At 42.6% G+C, this 18206-nt stretch overlaps 10 non-coding genes across 10 annotated transcripts; 8 read left to right on the forward strand and 2 right to left on the reverse strand.

The window, feature by feature from the left end:
* Positions 1–4431: 4431 nt before the first annotated feature.
* Positions 4432–4513, reverse strand: trnas-uga (transfer RNA serine (anticodon UGA)). The gene has a single exon. It is a non-coding gene; the product is annotated as a tRNA-Ser (tRNA).
* A 1656-nt stretch (positions 4514–6169) lies between these two features.
* trnav-cac (transfer RNA valine (anticodon CAC)) lies at positions 6170–6242 on the forward strand. The gene has a single exon. It is a non-coding gene; the product is annotated as a tRNA-Val (tRNA).
* Positions 6243–7091: 849 nt separating this feature from the next.
* trnav-aac (transfer RNA valine (anticodon AAC)) lies at positions 7092–7164 on the forward strand. Its single transcript has one exon. It is a non-coding gene; the product is annotated as a tRNA-Val (tRNA).
* A 1775-nt stretch (positions 7165–8939) lies between these two features.
* On the forward strand, positions 8940–9012 carry trnav-cac (transfer RNA valine (anticodon CAC)). Its single transcript has one exon. It is a non-coding gene; the product is annotated as a tRNA-Val (tRNA).
* Positions 9013–9449: 437 nt separating this feature from the next.
* trnaq-cug (transfer RNA glutamine (anticodon CUG)) lies at positions 9450–9521 on the forward strand. The gene has a single exon. It is a non-coding gene; the product is annotated as a tRNA-Gln (tRNA).
* A 344-nt stretch (positions 9522–9865) lies between these two features.
* trnav-cac (transfer RNA valine (anticodon CAC)) lies at positions 9866–9938 on the forward strand. Its single transcript has one exon. It is a non-coding gene; the product is annotated as a tRNA-Val (tRNA).
* Positions 9939–10375: 437 nt separating this feature from the next.
* trnaq-cug (transfer RNA glutamine (anticodon CUG)) lies at positions 10376–10447 on the forward strand. The gene has a single exon. It is a non-coding gene; the product is annotated as a tRNA-Gln (tRNA).
* Positions 10448–10791: 344 nt separating this feature from the next.
* trnav-cac (transfer RNA valine (anticodon CAC)) lies at positions 10792–10864 on the forward strand. Its single transcript has one exon. It is a non-coding gene; the product is annotated as a tRNA-Val (tRNA).
* A 1783-nt stretch (positions 10865–12647) lies between these two features.
* On the forward strand, positions 12648–12720 carry trnav-cac (transfer RNA valine (anticodon CAC)). The gene has a single exon. It is a non-coding gene; the product is annotated as a tRNA-Val (tRNA).
* Positions 12721–15274: 2554 nt separating this feature from the next.
* Positions 15275–15348, reverse strand: trnat-agu (transfer RNA threonine (anticodon AGU)). Its single transcript has one exon. It is a non-coding gene; the product is annotated as a tRNA-Thr (tRNA).
* Positions 15349–18206: the final 2858 nt, after the last annotated feature.

Raw genomic sequence — 18206 nt, forward strand, 5'->3', positions numbered from 1 at the left:
TATGTTTATTTCACTCATTTAAAAATACATAGATTGCTCCTTTGTGTTGTTTGTTGATCTTTAGTGTTTTTAAAGTCCTGATATGTTCATATGTGAGAGCAACTACCTTTACCTTGGTATGTTGGGTCAAAGTGTATGAGATACTAAGAGGGCTAACCAAAAAGAGGTAGAGTAATACAAGGGGGTGAAAAAGGTGAGTGAAGAGAAAAAAAGAAAAGTAAGACGACAACAACTGACAACAGATCCGGTTCCGGTGACATGCTGTCGGCTTGACGCTTCTCTTACCAACCCCGGGAAGGTTTTAAATGAAAGGAATATACAAGACACTACATTCAAAATGAAAAGATGATGTGACCTAAAGAACGGAAAATTTTGGGATGAATTTACGATCGGGAGAGACGACAGAGGAGAAGATTACTGTGAAATCGAAAAAGCAAAAAAAGAAGACCAAACAACAGGAGAAGAAAATGGCAGGTGCGGGAGAGACCGACTTGCCAAGCCTGATGATGAGCATTAAGGCTACGGCTACACGAAAACGAAACGAGGTTTTTTTTGAAAACGGGTTCGAAAATTCTTGCGACCACACGGAAACGCGCTGCTGTCCAGACGAAAACGATGAAACGAGGCAGTACACACGCCACTGTGTCACGCCACGCTGTGAGACAATAGAGAAGTGTTAAAATTGGCTCCCAGCGTCAACGTGTGACTGACGCAAAAACGTTTTAGCTGTAACAATGGAAACGAAACGAGGCCGTTTTCAAACTTTCCCACTCTGGAACCCGTTTTCAAAAACTATCGTTTTGGGGTAGTGGGAACGCCGGCTCCGTGTGGCCGCGACAGTGAAACGATAAGAAAAAGTATCGTTTACAGTGAAAAACGTTTCCGTGTAGCCGCAGCCTAAAACTGAACTCAAGGCATTCCGTGCTGACTTTAACAAGAATGCCGAGGAAACTAAGGAAGAAATAGGGAAGTTGACACGAGAAGTTAAAGGAATTCAGGAAGAAGTAAAGAACACAAAAACAGAAGTTCTTGAAGCACAACAAAGGATAAGTAACATGGAGGACAAAGAGCCGATACTAAAAGAAATAGTATCACACTTGCTGATTCAACAAAGCCGCTTGACTGAGAGACTCGATTATTTCGAAAATAAGTCGAAGCAGAACAACGTGAGAATTCATCAAGTAAAAGAAGGGGCAGAGGGATCGGACATGGTAAAGTTTATTGAAGAGTTAATATCCGGAAAACTCGGCATCCCCGAGTCAGAATTGCTTATAGTAGCGGCGCACAGATCTGCCCCTCAGACATCAGTTGAGGGAAGCGCACAAGCGCAAAATGTGAGACCACGCTCAATAATTGTGCGCTTTTTAACATGGCAGACACGGCAGAGGGTCCTGCACGCCGCCTGGGACAAAAAGACTCCAATCAAGTTTCATGATGAGAACATTTACTTTGATCAGGATTACCCCAGCGCGATAATGGAAAAGAGGAGACAGTTCACGGAAATAAGAAAGCAGTTGAAGGAAAGCGGAATCAAGTCGCACTTCAGGTATCCTGCGAAATTGAAGGTTCTATTAGGTGAAGGTGAGCAGGTGTACAACACGGCAGCAGAAGCCTCTATGGCACTTTATGCGCAGGGCTTCATAGGAAGGCAAGAAGCGCAGGAAGGACGGGTGCGCACAGGAGGACGAACAGAGACAGCTCGGAAAAGAAAGGAGAAACTGGATGAAAAAACAGAAGAACTATTGGAGAAACTCATTGGAAAATATTGAGAGTTGATCAAAATTGACAGATTATAGACTTTCCCAAGATTAAATATTCTATCATTTGCTTCGTCTGAAGAATCTCAACTGAAGATAGACTACTGAATACGGTGATTATAAATTATACCCGTTTCTTTCATTATTTTAAGTTAATAGATTGCCTTATACGGTAATACCTCATTTGAATGGAGATTTTTTTTTTATTTTTTCCTATTAGCATATTTGTTACTTAAAGATGAGAGAAAACTGAGATTTGTGTTTTTGTTTGACAAAGTTGAGATATAGAAAACATATCTAATGTTTTGAGGTTGTTTGGTTTAAAGGGGGAAAAGAAAAACAAAAAGAAAGGGAAGGAGAAAGGGAAGAGGGAAAGGGAGGGAAAAAAAAAAAAAAAAAAAACTAATTTGGTACCAAAGGAAAAATGGATATATATATATACGTTTTTTTTTTTTTTTTTTTTTTTTTTTTATAGTTCGGCGAAAAATACAAATTCCCTTTGTTTATTTCTTTAATAGACTGTCTTATATGGTAATACCTCATGTGGATAGAGATTTTCTAGTTTTGCTCATTTGGTTTTTTATATATATATATATTTATTATTATTATTATTATTATATTATTTTTTTATTTTTATTATTTTTTTTTCCCTATTAGCATATTTGTTTCTTAAACATGAGTGAAAATTGAGATTTGTGTTTTTGTTTGACAAAGTTGAGATATAGAAAACAAATCTTATGTGAAGTGGGTATTCATCCTAGACTGCTCTATTTTTTTTTATTTTCAATTAAACTATGTTACTATGTTATTTTTATTGTGAGGGGTATTATCATTAATGTTATTATTGTTGATAATAATAAGTAAGTAGTTTATTGATCCCTTACTTTAAGCTGAAATTGAGAAAGCACAGGTGCGCCTAACAGACACTTTCATTTTAACGTGCATCCCAGCATTGAGGCCTATTTTCAGTTAACTTTGTTTTCAAAGTAAGAGGGAAAGTTTCCTTGATGGCTTTTTGATTTATTGTCTCTTAGGCCCAGACATAAATAAATATGTAGTGTATGGGAAAACTAAGTTAACCTATCAAGCCTAGCGGGGTTGGGGGGAGGGGGGTTTAAACGAGCTGACATAATTGGGAATGAGTTTGCTGATATCATTGGCAAGCACCCAGATCCTAAGGATATCCACAACATCACTCACCACAAGTTACCACCCTTCATTGAGGGGGTACAGATGGAACCAGATCGCTTTATGTGAGTCCACGTCTACTTGTTTTGTCTTTGTGTATTACATGTGCTTATTTTTGTCTGTTTGTATAGTTCTTTACTATAAGGGTATTTTTCCACTTCTTGGCCCCTGGACGTTTGCCAGTAGAGAAGTGGTACTGGCCCTGGGCATATTTCACACAGATGTCCCTCCAGTATAGCATCAGGTTTCCCTCGCTTAGTCATCTGCAAACATTAATAAAACAGGTTAATGTAAAGCTAGGCTATGTGTACAGACAGAGTGGAGGAAATTATACATGTATGTATGTATGTATAAAGGCATGTTTTGGATTACTGTTTTATTATTGATGTGAAGCACTTTGTAAATGTATGTTTTAAAATGTGCTATATAATGAAGTAATAATAATTATTAAGCATGTTCAAAACATCTGGACACATCTGTCTGCGCTGCTCAAACACATAACCAGGCTCCATTAACGGAGAAGAGAAACCACCATAGATTGCCGATAAATTACTATTCCACTGACGGACAATGAAACTTGGCACCATTCTTTCACATCTTAAGGCTTTCCCCTAGAAATCGGCAGCGTTTATAGAGCAAATTAACAAACAAATAAGTTACTATTGGTCTTCTGATTATGTCATATCACCATTACCATCGCCACACAGCGCTATGTGTACAGCGACGTTATTACAGGCAGAAACTCCGTTAGCAAAACGGCTACGTAACAAGAAAGTTGAAATACAAGTTGAATTACGCGCTAACGGGATGGTAAGATTACACCTCATATTGTTTTGTCACACGGTTTAACATTCGGCTTTGACATGGCGTTGCTTTTATGAGTATTAACAAAGTTTCCCAACCTTTACTTGCACTTATTGCTCTGGTGTTAAGTGGTGCGGATGAAAAAACATGGCCGATATTCTAAAAAGATAACCCCGCCTTCTACATCACGTGACTTTGTTAGGATTTGTTAGGAGTTGTTCGGAATTGTGTTCGGACCTCGTTTGAAACTCTTTGATGTGTTTATGTTAGGACCTTGGTTAGGACCTGTTAGGAAATGTAGCAATATGTTCGGAAAATGTTAGGATATGTTCGGACCTCAGAGACAGTCCAGAAACTGGCGGGTACGGCCACGACAACGACATACACACTTGTTCAACTTTGACATGCAACGGTTACAAATCATCATTTTCATGAAGGACTTCAACTCCTGAGACAGACCTAAGTTATGGCGATAAAGAAAAAGCTTTTTTGTTAGTTTGTTAGAAATGGTCAATCTTTCAAAATGGGTCAGAGGAAGGAGCTGTGTCTTCAGAGATCAATCTGTGCAGAAGTTCATGTGATCAACGACACGTCTGGCCATTGTTTTATTTCATCAAATGGTCCAAGGAACTTGTGCTTCTTTCCAGGTTAACTTTTCGCAACCCTGAGTCAGTAAAGTTATCGTTGTCAGCAGGACTCGAACCTGCGCGGGGAGACCCCAATGGATTTCAAATCCATCGCCTTAACCTCTCGGCCACGACAACCACATACACATGTGTGTTCACCCTTAACATTCAATGGTTACAACTCATCATCTTCATGATGGACTTCAACTCCTAAGACAGACCTAGTTATGGCGATCAAGAAAAAGCTTATTTTTTGTTTGTTAGAAATGGTCACTCTTCGAAATGGGTCAGAGGAAGGAGTTGTGTCTTCAGAGATCAATCTGTGCAGAAGTTCATGTGATCAACGACACGTCTGGCCATTGTTTTATTTCATCAAATGGTCCAAGGAACTTGTGCTTCTTTCCAGGTTAACTTTTCGCAACCCTGAGTCAGTAAAGTTATCGTTGTCGGCAGGATTTGAACCTAAGAGGTGGGTTTTCAGCCTGCGGCGAAAGATGGGCAGCGACTCAGCTGTCCTGATATCAGTCGGGAGATCGTTCCACCATCGGGGTGCCAGAACAGAGAAAATCCGTGACCGTGTCGATCGTGCGCAGGGACCCCTGAGTGACGGGGCAGCCAGGCGCCTGGTGGCCGCAGAGCGAAGTGGTCGGGCGGATGTGTAGGGCTGGACCATAGCCTGGAGGTATGAAGGAGCTGTTCCTTCCACTGCCCTGTAGGCTAGCACCAGAGTCTTAAACTGGATGCGAGCAGCTACAGGGAGCCAGTGTAGAGAGCGGAGAAGGGGAGTGGTGTGGGAGAACTTGGGGAGGTTGAACACAAGACGAGCAGCAGCTTTCTGAACCAGCTCCAGAGGTCTGATGGCAGAAGCTGGGGCGCCAGCAAGGAGGGAGTTGCAGTAGTCCAGGCGGGAGATGACAAGAGCCTGGATGAGCACCTGTGCTGCCTTGTCGGTGAGGAAGGGGCGAATCCTCCGGATGTTGTAGAGGAGGAATCGGCAGGTACAGGTCACTGATGCGATGTTTGGCGAGAACGACAGTTCGTTGTCCAGGGTCACACCAAGATTCCTCGCGGTCCGGGTTGATGTCACCACAGAGTCATCCATGGTGATGGCCAGGTCTGAATGGGCAGCCCTTCCCCGGGAGAAACACCAGCTCAGTCTTATCCAGGTTGAGCTTGAGGTGGTGCATCGACATCCACCCTGAGATGTCTGCCAGGCACGCAGCAATGCGTGCTTCCACTTGGGTGTCAGAAGGGGGAAAAGACAGAATCAGCTGGGTGTCATCTGCATAGCAGTGGTAAAAAAAGTTATGGGAGTGGATGACAGAACCAAGGGATGATGTGTAGAGGGAGAAAAGAAGAGGACCCAGGACCGAACCTCTCGGCCACGACAACGACATACACTTATGTTCACCTTTGACATTCAACAGTTACAAATCATCATTTTCATGAAGGACTTCAACTCCTGAGACAGACCTAAGTTATGGCGATAAAGAAAAAGCTTTTTTGTTTGTTTGTTAGAAATGGTCAATCTTTCAAAATGGGTCAGAGGAAGGAGCTGTGTCTTCAGAGATCAATCAATGCAGGAGTTCAAGTGATCAACATGTGATCTGGCATTTGTTTTGTTTAATCAAAAGGTCCAAGGAACTTGTGCTTCTTACCAGGGGGGTATTCCTAGAAGCCCACTTCTGACTCAATTTGTTGCGACTCCACAATCTCTTTCCGCTGGCAACAAAATTTGGGAAAACTTACCTCATTCTTTGGCTTCTGGAACACTCGTGAAAAGGTAAGGAGCCAGTTTCCGTAGTGTAGTGGTTATCATGTTCGCCTCACACGCGAAAGGTCCTCAGTTCGAAATTGGGCGGAAACATTACTTGCTCCTCCATTATTCATTTCATCCTTGTGTGAAGATGTATGACTGCACGTTAATGATAGCAACATCAACATATTCATAATTATGGATAGGAGGGGAGCTTCATCTGCTATTTTTGACATGTAAAGTCAATTTTTGCAAGTTTTCAAAAGATTTTCTGATGCTATGGTGTGAAACGGACTTTGGCGAATCCCTAGCTGCTAAGCGAAAATGGCAGCCTTCGGTCAAGGAATCGAACCCTGTTCCTCCGCTTGACAGGCGGATTCTAACCTTTGACCATTGAAGAAGATACAGAATGTGTTGGTTGACTGTCGGGCCAATTCTGAGAATACAAGCTGTAAGAGTATCACTGAAAAATTTGACAAAAAAAACACGTTGCTAAAACCATTTCATGGTCAAGCATTTGCATGACTGAGAGCGTAAATTGACTGTGGAAGGGGTTCCATGGTGTAAAGGTCAGCACTCTGGACTCTGAATCCAGTGATCCGAGTTAAAATCTCGGTGGAACCTTCAGGTGTGTGCTGTCATGGTTGCGTTCTGGAAAGAAGATGAGTTGAGTAGGCTAGTCAGTTGTGAAATGACACCAGAGTGCACAATTCCAGCTGAGAGGATCTGTGGTATGTGACGTCACACCTCTGTGTTGATAGTTGAATCTTTTTTGGTTTCTTCTTGCATATTCATTTACGATTCTTCTATTTATCCATACTCTCCCACAGGAGTGTGTTACAATCCCACTTCTGACTCAATTTGTTGCGACTCCACAAACTCTTCCTGCGAGCAACAAAATTTGGGAAAACTTACCTCATTGTTTGGCTTCCGGAACACTCGTGAACAGGCATGGCGCCAGTTTCCGTAGTGTAGTGGTTATCACGTTCGCCTAACACGCGAGAGGTCCTCAGTTTGAAACTGGGCGGAAACATTACTTGCTCCTCCTTTATTTATTTCGTCCTTGTTTGAAGATGTATGACTGCACGTTAATGATAGCAACATCAACATATTCATAATTATGGATAGGAGGGGAGCTTCATCTGCTATTCTTGACATGTAAAGTCAATTTTTGCAAGTTTTCAAAAGATTTTCTGATGCTATGGTGTGAAACGGACTTTGGCGAATCCCTAGCTGCTAAGCGAAAATGGCAGCCTTCGATCAAGGAATCGAACCCTGTTCCTCCGCTTGACAGGCGGATTCTAACCTTTGACCATTGAAGAAGATACAGAATGTGTTGCTTGACTGTCGTGCCAATTCTGAGAATACAAGTTGTAAGAGTATCACTGAAAAATTGACAAAAAAACACGTTGCTAAAACCATTTCATGGTCAAGCATTTGCATGACTGAGAGCGTAAATTGACTGTGGAAGGGGTTCCATGGTGTAAAGGTCAGCATTCTGGACTCTGAATCCAGTGATCCGAGTTCAAATCTCAGTGGAAACTTCAGGTGTGTGCTGTCATGGTTGTGTTCTGGAAAGAAGATGAGTTGAGTAGGCTAGTCGGTTGTGAAATGACACCAGATTGCATGATTGATCAACTCCAGCTGAGAGGATCTGTGGTATGTGATGTCACACCTCTGTGTTGATAGTTGAATCTTTTTTAGTTTCTTCTTGCATATTCATTTACGATTCTTTTATTTATCCATGCTCTCCCAGAGGAGTGTGTTACAATCCCACTTCTGACTCAATTTGTTGCGACTCCACAATCTCTTTCCGCGAGCAACAAAATTTGGGAAAACTTACCTCATTCTTTGGCTTCAGGAACACTCTTGAACAGACATGGAGCCAGTTTCCATAGTGTAGTGGTTATCACGTTTGCCTAACACACGAAAGGTCCTCAGTTCAAAACTGGGCGGAAACATTACTTGCTCCTCCATTATTTATTTCATCCTTGTGTGAAGATGTATGACTGCATGTTAATGATAGCAACATCAACATATTCATAATTATGGATAGGAGGGGAGCCTCATCTGCTCTTCTTGACATGTAAAGTCAATTTTTGCAAGTTTTCAAAAGATATTCTGATGCTATGGTGTGAAACGGACTTTGGCGAATCCCTAGCTGCTAAGCGAAAATGGCAGCCTTCGGTCAAGGAATCGAACCCTGTTCCTCCGCTTGACAGGCTGATTCTAACCTTTGACCATTGAAGAAGATACAGAATGTGTTGCTTGACTGTCGTGCCAATTCTGAGAATACAAGTTGTAAGAGTATCACTGAAAAATTGACAAAAAAACACGTTGCTAAAACCATTTCATGGTCAAGCATTTGAATGACTGAGAGCGTAAATTGACTGTGGAAGGGGTTCCATGGTGTAAAGGTCAGCACTCTGGACTCTGAATCCAGTGATCCGAATTCAAATCTCAGTGGAACCTTCAGGTGTGTGCTGTCATGGTTGTGTTCTGGAAAGAAGATGAGTTGAGTAGGCTAGTCAGTTGTGAAATGACACCAGAGTGCACAATTCCAGCTGAGAGGATCTATGGTATGTGACATCACACCTCTGTGTTGCTAGTTGAATCTTTTTTGGTTTCTTCTTGCATATTCATTTACGATTCTTCTATTTATCCATGCTCTCCCAGAGGAGTGTGTTACAATCCCACTTCTGACTCAATTTGTTGCGACTCCACAATCTCTTTCCGCTGGCAACAAAATTTGGGAAAACTTACCTCATTCTTTGGCTTCTGGAACACTCGTGAACAGATATGGCGCCAGTTTCCGTAGTGTAGTGGTTATCAAGTTCGCCTCACACGCGAAAGGTCCTCAGTTCGAAACTGGGCGGAAACATTACTTGCTCCTCCTTTATTTATTTCATCCTTGTGTGAAGATGTATGACTGCACGTTAATGATAGCAACATCAACATATTCATAATTATGGATAGGAGGGGAGCCTCATCTGCTATTCTTGACATGTAAAGTCAATTTTTGCAAGTTTTCAAAAGATTTTCTGATGCTATGGTGTGAAACGGACTTTCGCGAATCCCTAGCTGCTAAGCGAAAATGGCAGCCTTCGGTCAAGGAATCGAACCCTGTTCCTCCGCTTGACAGGCGGATTCTAACCTTTGACCATTGAAGAAGATACAGAATGTGTTGCTTGACTGTCGTGCCAATTCTGAGAATACAAGTTGTAAGAGTATCACTGAAAAATTGACAAAAAAACACGTTGCTAAAACCATTTCATGGTCAAGCATTTGAATGACTGAGAGCGTGAATTGACTGGAAGGGGTTCCATGGTGTAAAGGTCAGCACTCTGGACTCTGAATCCAGTGATCCGAGTTCAAATCTCGGTGGAACCTTCAGGTGTGTGCTGTCATGGTTGTGTTCTGGAAAGAAGATGAGTTGAGTAGGCTAGTCAGTTGTGAAATGACACCAGATTGCACAATTGATTAATTCCAGCTGAGAGGATTTGTGGTATGTGACGTCACACCTCTGTGTTGATAGTTGAAACTTTTTTGGTTTCCTCTTGCATATTCATTTACGATTCTTCTATTTATCCATGCTCTCCCAGAGGAGTGTGTTACAATCCCACTTCTGACTCAATTTGTTGCGACTCCACAATCTCTTTCCGCGAGCAACAAAATTTGGGAAAACTTACCTCATTCTTTGGCTTCTGGAACACTCGTGAACAGGTATGGTGCCAGTTTCCGTAGTGTAGTGGTTATCAAGTTCGCCTCACACGCGAAAGGTCCCCAGTTAGAAACTGGGCGGAAACATTACTTGCTCCTCCTTTATTTATTTCATTCTTGTTTGAAGATGTATGACTGCACGTTAATGATAGCAACATCAACATATTCATAATTATGGATAGGAGGGGAGCCTCATCTGCTATTCTTGACATGTAAAGTCAATTTTTGCAAGTTTTCAAAAGATTTTCTGATGCTATGGTGTGAAACGGACTTTCGCGAATCCCTAGCTGCTAAGCGAAAATGGCAGCCTTCGGTCAAGGAATCGAACCCTGTTCCTCCGCTTGACAGGCGGATTCTAACCTTTGACCATTGAAGAAGATACAGAATGTGTTGCTTGACTGTCGTGCCAATTCTGAGAATACAAGTTGTAAGAGTATCACTGAAAAATTGACAAAAAAACACGTTGCTAAAACCATTTCATGGTCAAGCATTTGAATGACTGAGAGCGTGAATTGACTGGAAGGGGTTCCATGGTGTAAAGGTCAGCACTCTGGACTCTGAATCCAGTGATCCGAGTTCAAATCTCGGTGGAACCTTCAGGTGTGTGCTGTCATGGTTGTGTTCTGGAAAGAAGATGAGTTGAGTAGGCTAGTCAGTTGTGAAATGACACCAGATTGCACAATTGATTAATTCCAGCTGAGAGGATTTGTGGTATGTGACGTCACACCTCTGTGTTGATAGTTGAAACTTTTTTGGTTTCCTCTTGCATATTCATTTACGATTCTTCTATTTATCCATGCTCTCCCAGAGGAGTGTGTTACAATCCCACTTCTGACTCAATTTGTTGCGACTCCACAATCTCTTTCCGCGAGCAACAAAATTTGGGAAAACTTACCTCATTCTTTGGCTTCTGGAACACTCGTGAACAGGTATGGTGCCAGTTTCCGTAGTGTAGTGGTTATCAAGTTCGCCTCACACGCGAAAGGTCCCCAGTTAGAAACTGGGCGGAAACATTACTTGCTCCTCCTTTATTTATTTCATTCTTGTTTGAAGATGTATGACTGCACGTTAATGATAGCAACATCAACATATTCATAATTATGGATAGGAGGGGAGCCTCATCTGCTATTCTTGACATGTAAAGTCAATTTTTGCAGGTTTTAAAAAGATTTTCTGACGCTATGGTGTGAAACGGACTTTGGCGAATCCCTAGCTGCTAAGCGAAAATGGCAGCCTTCGGTCAAGGAATCGAACCCTGTTCCTCCGCTTGACAGGCTGATTCTAACCTTTGACCATTGAAGAAGATACAGAATGTGTTGCTTGACTGTCGTGCCAATTCTGAGAATACAAGTTGTAAGAGTATCACTGAAAAATTGACAAAAAAACACGTTGCTAAAACCATTTCATGGTCAAGCATTTGAATGACTGAGAGCGTAAATTGACTGTGGAAGGGGTTCCATGGTGTAAAGGTCAGCACTCTGGACTCTGAATCCTGTGATCCGAGTTCAAATCTCGGTGGAATCTTCAGGTGTGTGCTGTCATGGTTGTGTTCTGGAAAGAAGATGAGTTGAGTAGGCTAGTCAGTTGTGAAATGACACCAGATTGCACGATTGATCAATTCCAGCTGAGAGGATCTGTGGTATGTGATGTCACACCTCTGTGTTGATAGTTGAATCTTTTTTGGTTTCCTCTTGCATATTCATTTACGATTCTTCTATTTATCCATGCTCTCCCAGAGGAGTGTGTTACAATCCCACTTCTGACTCAATTTGTTGCGACTCCACAAACTCTTCCTGCTGGCAACAAAATTTGGGAAAACTAACCTCATTCTTTGGCTTCAGGAACACTCTTGAACAGATGTGGAGCCAGTTTCCGTAGTGTAGCGGTTATCACATTCGCCTAACACGCGAAAGGTCCTCAGTTCGAAACTGGGCTGAAACATTACTTGCTCCTCTTTTATTTATTTCATCCTTGTGTGAAGATGTATGACTGCACGTTAATGATAGCAACATCAACATATTCATAATTATGGATAGGAGGGGAGCCTCATCTGCTATTCTTGACATGTAAAGTCAATTTTTGCAGGTTTTCAAAAGATTTTCCGATGCTGTTGTTTGAAACGGACTTTGGCGAATCCCTAGCTGCTGAGCGAAAATGGCAGCCTTCGGTCAAGGAATCGAACCCTGTTCCTCCGCTTGACAGGCGGATTCTAACCTTTGACCATTGAAGAAGATACAGAATGTGTTGCTTGACTGTCGTGCCAATTCTGAGAATACAAGTTGTAAGAGTATCACTGAAAAATTGACAAAAAAACACGTTGCTAAAACCATTTCATGGTCAAGCATTTGAATGACTGAGAGAGTAAATTGACTGTGGAAGGGGTTCCATGGTGTAAAGGTCAGCACTCTGGACTCTGAATCCAGTGATCCGAGTTCAAATCTCGGCGGAACCTTCAGGTGTGTGCTGTCATGGTTGTGTTCTGGAAAGAAGATGAGTTGAGTAGGCTAGTCAGTTGTGAAATGACACCAGATTGCACGATTGATCAATTCCAGCTGAGAGGATTTGTGGTATGTGACGTCACACCTCTGTGTTGCTAGTTGAATCTTTTTTGGTTTCCTCTTGCATATTCATTTACGATTCTTCTATTTATCCATGCTCTCCCACAGGAGTGTGTTACAATCCCACTTCTGACTCAATTTGTTGCGACTCCACAATCTCTTTCCGCTAGCAACAAAATTTGGGAAAACTTACCTCATTCTTTGGCTTCCGGAACACTCGTGAACAGGTATGGCGCCAGTTTCCGTAGTGTAGTGGTTATCACGTTCGCCTCACACGCGAGAGGTCCTCATTTCAAAACTGGGCGGAAACATTACTTGCTCCTCCTTTATTTATTTCATCCTTGTGTGAAGATGTATGACTGCACGTTAATGATAGCAACATCAACATATTCATAATTATGGATAGGAGGGGAGCTTCCTCTGCTATTCTTGACATGTAAAGTCAATTTTTGCAGGTTTTCAAAAGATTTTCTGATGCTATGGTGTGAAACGGACTTTGGCAAATCCCTAGCTGCTGAGGGAAAATGGCAGCCTTCGGTCAAGGAATCGAACCCTGTTCCTCCGCTTGACAGGCGGATTCTAACCTTTGACCATTGAAGAAGATACAGAATGTGTTGCTTGACTGTCGTGCCAATTCTGAGAATACAAGTTGTAAGAATATCACTGAAAAATTGACAAAAAAACACGTTGCTAAAACCATTTCATTGTCAAGAATTTGAATGACTGAGAGAGTGAATTGACTGTGGAAGGGGTTCCATGGTGTAAAGGTCAGCACTCTGGACTCTGAATCCAGTGATCCGAGTTCAAATCTCGGCGGAACCTTCAGGTGTGTGCTGTCATGGTTGTGTTCTGGAAAGAAGATGAGTTGAGTAGGCTAGTCACTTGTGAAATGACACCAGATTGCACGATTGATCAATTCCAGCTGAGAGGATCTGTGGTATGTGATGTATCATGATGTTGTAAATCCTGTCCACGTCCAGGACCTGTCGTGCCCTCTTATGCAACCCTGTTTCTGTGAGTTGGTGCTGGCCACAGGCAGGGTTGGGACAGACCACCTTCACCTTCCACAACTTATACAGCATCCAGGCCAGCAGTGGATGCACAAAGAAGCCGTCCGGTGTAGGAGCCTGGTGGTACAGCTGGCTTGGCTTTGGAGGATAATACCAGAGCTTCAGGTTTTGCTGAAGCTCCAGTTTCCCCTGGGGTCCCACCTTCAGGACGCTCTTTGCCATCCATTTGTGATCTGCAGTTGGCAAGCCCTCTGACCACCGGCGGGGCAGCTGGGGAGTCACTGAAGCTTCAGGTGTGTCAGTCCTGGGGTCTGCAGTCTTAGCAATGAGTAAACAACACATGAACATACTTGATACTTGTAAAAATCACTGCAGATGCTCTATGCTTTATAAAAATCTTAAATGACTTACTGACACAGAAGCACACACTGCTGCAGGAATCGGTACAGCCACCTGAGCAGCTGTCTGAGGGACTGGACCCTGTAACAGCAATGCAAGGAACACACACATTAAAACATTCATTTATGATTCTACACATCTACATAATTATTTAGCTTATGTACTTTTATATTTTAATTTTGTTTTCCAATTCTCATCAATCTGGTATAGAAACACTGTAATAGACTGTATTCAAACCGGTGTAATTACTCACTGAGACAGCAATGCTGGCTGCTGAACTGGAGCCTGCTTCAGCAGAGTCTGTGACTTGGCTCTGTAAAGCATTCAGTCATAAGTAACTTGCATTAGAACACAGCTGCATTAATAAAACAGGTTGCTCTTTGATCTCTACTTATCTGGGTTACTTTTTGGGCTCTGCTCAGATCTGGCTTTGCAGCAGCAACATGAGCACCACCAAATCTCTGCTTGCTGAACTGGAAGGAAATAAAAACAAAGGACTGTGTCATTAGAGGACTATATTGTGTAACTATAATCCAGTGAGTCACACATCCATGGTCAGTTATGAGTGTGTAAGTGTCCAAATACCATTGCCAAATTTAATGATGGCCGCTGCTTCGGTCCTCCTGCTCCCAGAACCTGTCCCACAGCTGGACTCTGCTGCCCCATGGTACTCTGTACCGGACCGGCTGCTGAAGTGCTGCTCTGGGTCAGACCCACGCTGCAGCTCGTTGCTGTGTGGGCCCCTGAGCAGCACTCGCTGCTGTTTGCTGTTGGTTAATGGCAGAATAGATTTATCATAATTAGCATGTGTACTAATATGCACACACACACACACACACACACACACACACACACACACACACACACACCTTCACTGCTCAATATTGAACTGAACTAAATGGTTTTTATTGTGAATGCAATTTTTGTTCTTTATGCGGTTCTTTATGTAGATTTTGCCGTTTACTGATATATTGATGATTTAAAAGGTTATGTTGGGTCAAGTTTTTGATTCTTGGTTTGTAGAAATTGTAAGTGATCCATAAGAACATTTCATTTTCAGATGTCTTGGTGCATGTAAATAGTTTTGTGAAGTGTGATACAGTGACATGGACATATATAACAAGGATAAGTGAAAGGAAGGCTTATTGAGTTTGTTTGTTCAAAATGAGCGATGATAATAAATGTTACAAAACACGAGTAGCTCTCGGCCGTTTTTATTTTGTTAAAGCAGCTCTCAGAGGGAAAAAGGTTGGATACCCCTGCCCTAACCACTTGACGTGTTGTGTGAACGGAGGAAAATTACACTCTGAAAGCATAAAATAGGCATAAATGAGACTTTAAAAGCTGTGTGCTATTTATACGCACTTTCATTAAGTGGACCAGTGAAAAGGATTTAGTAGAAAGCTGATAATAAGCTGTTTTATATGCTAAGTCATAGCTAGCTCTGATGGACCACAGGCACTGCTGGGATTTGAACCCAGGATCTCCTGTTCACTAGACAGGCACTTTGACCAACTAAGCCACAGCGCCACATGGTTCATAAAAATGATGAAAGAATAAAGAGCAGGAACTGGAACCACCTCAGGAAGTGGTTTTTGTGATTTATTTCCGAAATTCATGTGATCTCTGCATAAATCAGGGCTTGATGTTATTCAAATAATCTCTATATGTGAAAACATTGGATTAAGTCCGAGTTCAATCTTCTGTAACTCAAGAATAGTTAAAACCATGAGATGAATTTCCTCCAAGTACAGACTGTTTTGGAAGTCCAGCACTCCTGAAGCACTGTTCATGATTCTAGGATCTTCCGAGCATCCTCACTGGCACAGAGGTTTGAACAAGGCACAAGAATTTTACTTACCCGAAGGAGTGTACTTTTGAAGTAAGGTGTATGTAGCATAGTCATAATTTTGGTAATCTAATGGAGGCACGTCACCAGACACTTTTTACCGGTGCACGTTCCTCTGTAAACATGCGTTGTGCCCCTGTAAAAATTCCCAAATACATCCTTTAGACTACGCTAAGACTGATATGTGCCAAGGAAGAATAACATAGGCACGATTTTCCCTATTTCAACCACGTAACCTACTTTAGCCAATGCTGCATAGGCCTACCAAAGAGTGAAGTGAGGAGGTTGTATTCGCAGGCATTGGGTGCGTCGCCTGTTCAGCGAATGGACCGTGTGTGACGCTCGTCATATTTATCAGCGGATAGTAGCCCACATATTTTGCCAATTGAAGCGTAGTAGGCTATATGAACCACTACACACTGATGGGTTGCCGTCATCGTGGTCATGGACATGAGGAAATTCTTACAGAATCAGAAGCAACAAGGAGAACTGAGCATGAAGTGGAGGGAGGTGAGAGATTTGTTTTCTGTTGTGTCGACGCCCACCCCTACCTATTGAGAATGAGGAGTCACGTGACTCCGGTCGGCCGGTCGGCCATGTTGGCAGAAGAATCTATTGGTTGCCAGGGGCAACGCCATTAACTTAACGGATATCTTCCCGTATTTGTCATTTTGGCAGGGCAGAGACTAATACAAAAGAAAGAAAGAAAGCAAAGCAATGCAGAGAGATAAGGCGAAAGAAAAGGGACCTTACAGGGACAAGCTTATTACAAGCGCAAAGCAGCGGTATTTGGAGAAACTGTCCAGCATCCAAAATATTGATCCTTACGAGCTCCCTGCAGCAGGTCAGACACCTGCTCTCCCTGATGCTGCATCCATTTAGGAAACCTAAAATAACGTATTTCGTTGTTCCTATGTTTCCCAAACGTATTGTGTGAGGTACTGGAACAGTTCTTCACACAGCATTGATTTCCAGGCATGTTCTTGCAATTCCGTACTGTTTACACTTACTGATTTAAAAACACACGCGTACAATGTAAACGAACGGAGAGAACGGCGTTTTCTCGCTAGCATTCTGCCAACATGGCGGATAGGGGCGGGGCTCTGTACTATGACGACAACTCCTCATTCTCAATAGGCCACTCTAATTTCTTACACCAAATAAACAGTGTCTGGTTCCATAGCACATGAAAAACTCGAGACAATATCCTATTCTGCCTATTATAGCCCATTTACTAAACTACCTTAGGCATTAATAATGGGTAAAATGTGGGTAGGCTAGTTTAAAAGGCTACTCAATCAGGGGAATAACGTCTCAGACCATATAAGGAACTCTTAACTTAAGATTTTGACTTTTTATTTAGTAATATTCCCTCTTGTAGAAGTATTTATTGACTGTGCCACAGTGGGATTAAAACATGTTCAGTTCCTGGACTGAAATATTGTTCATTATTTTGTATCTGTTGATCTGTTGAAACTGTTGTTTGATGAGCCACAGAAGGAGGAATTGAAAAGCTAAATGGCTGAACTCAGGTGTTTTTATTTGCTTAGAAAGCCTGTAGCTCTGTTAAACCTGTTGAGGTTCGTGCACATTTGAATAAATGTTCTTATACTTCCAGTACCGGCTCATTTTCTGAATACAGTAAGGCAGTGTTGGTGGAGGGGTTCTGGAACCCAGGTTCAAAGAAGAGCTTTGGGATGTCCTTCAAGAAGCCTGGAGAACTGTTCCTGAAGACTCCTTAAAGAAAGGACAGAAAGCTCGTCTCAGAGGGTTCAGGCTGTGTTGGAGAATAAAGGAGCTCAGACCAAACGTCCACATTCAGTCTTGTTGGAATTATACAAATATATTGTCTTCTCTGCTGTATTTCCATTCATGCTTGCATGTGTTACAATAAATTGCTCCATCTTTTTTCCCATTTTCCTGGAAAAACCTAAAGGAATGAGGTGTGTTTTAAATCTTTAGACCACTTTTAGAGGACTTTATAAAAGCACATTCTTTATGCTTTACTGAAGAAAGGGATGATGTGTATTAGTTCAAGGTGCTCTGTATTTAGTCTGACCCACAACTGGTCACCACAGGACGATCATCTTCAACATCAGTGCTCAGTGACAGCTGCAGAAGTGTGTGTAGAAACCTGATCTGTATTTAGACTGTTTCTGTCCAGTCCAGCTCTCTGAGCCGACAACAAAACTCCCTCTGAGTGCTGCCCACAGAGGGAGTGGGACAGCTTCCTGAATCTGTAAACTCCCTCTGAGTGCTGCCCACAGAGGGAGCGGGACGGCTTCCTGAATCTGTAAACTCCCTCTGAGCGCTGCCCACAGAGGGAGCGGGACAGCTTCCTGAATCTGTAAACTCCCTCTGAGTGCTGCCCACAGAGGGAGCGGGACGGCTTCCTGAATCTGTAAACTCCCTCTGAGCGCTGCCCACAGAGGGAGCGGGACGGCTTCCTGAATCTGTAAACTCCCTCTGAGTGCTGCCCACAGAGGGAGTGGGACGGCTTCCTGAATCTGTAAACTCCCTCTGAGCGCTGCCCGCAGAG

The sequence above is a fragment of the Odontesthes bonariensis genome, chromosome 11 (assembly GCF_027942865.1).
Source record: "Odontesthes bonariensis isolate fOdoBon6 chromosome 11, fOdoBon6.hap1, whole genome shotgun sequence".
NCBI classification, from domain to species: domain Eukaryota; kingdom Metazoa; phylum Chordata; class Actinopteri; order Atheriniformes; family Atherinopsidae; genus Odontesthes; species Odontesthes bonariensis.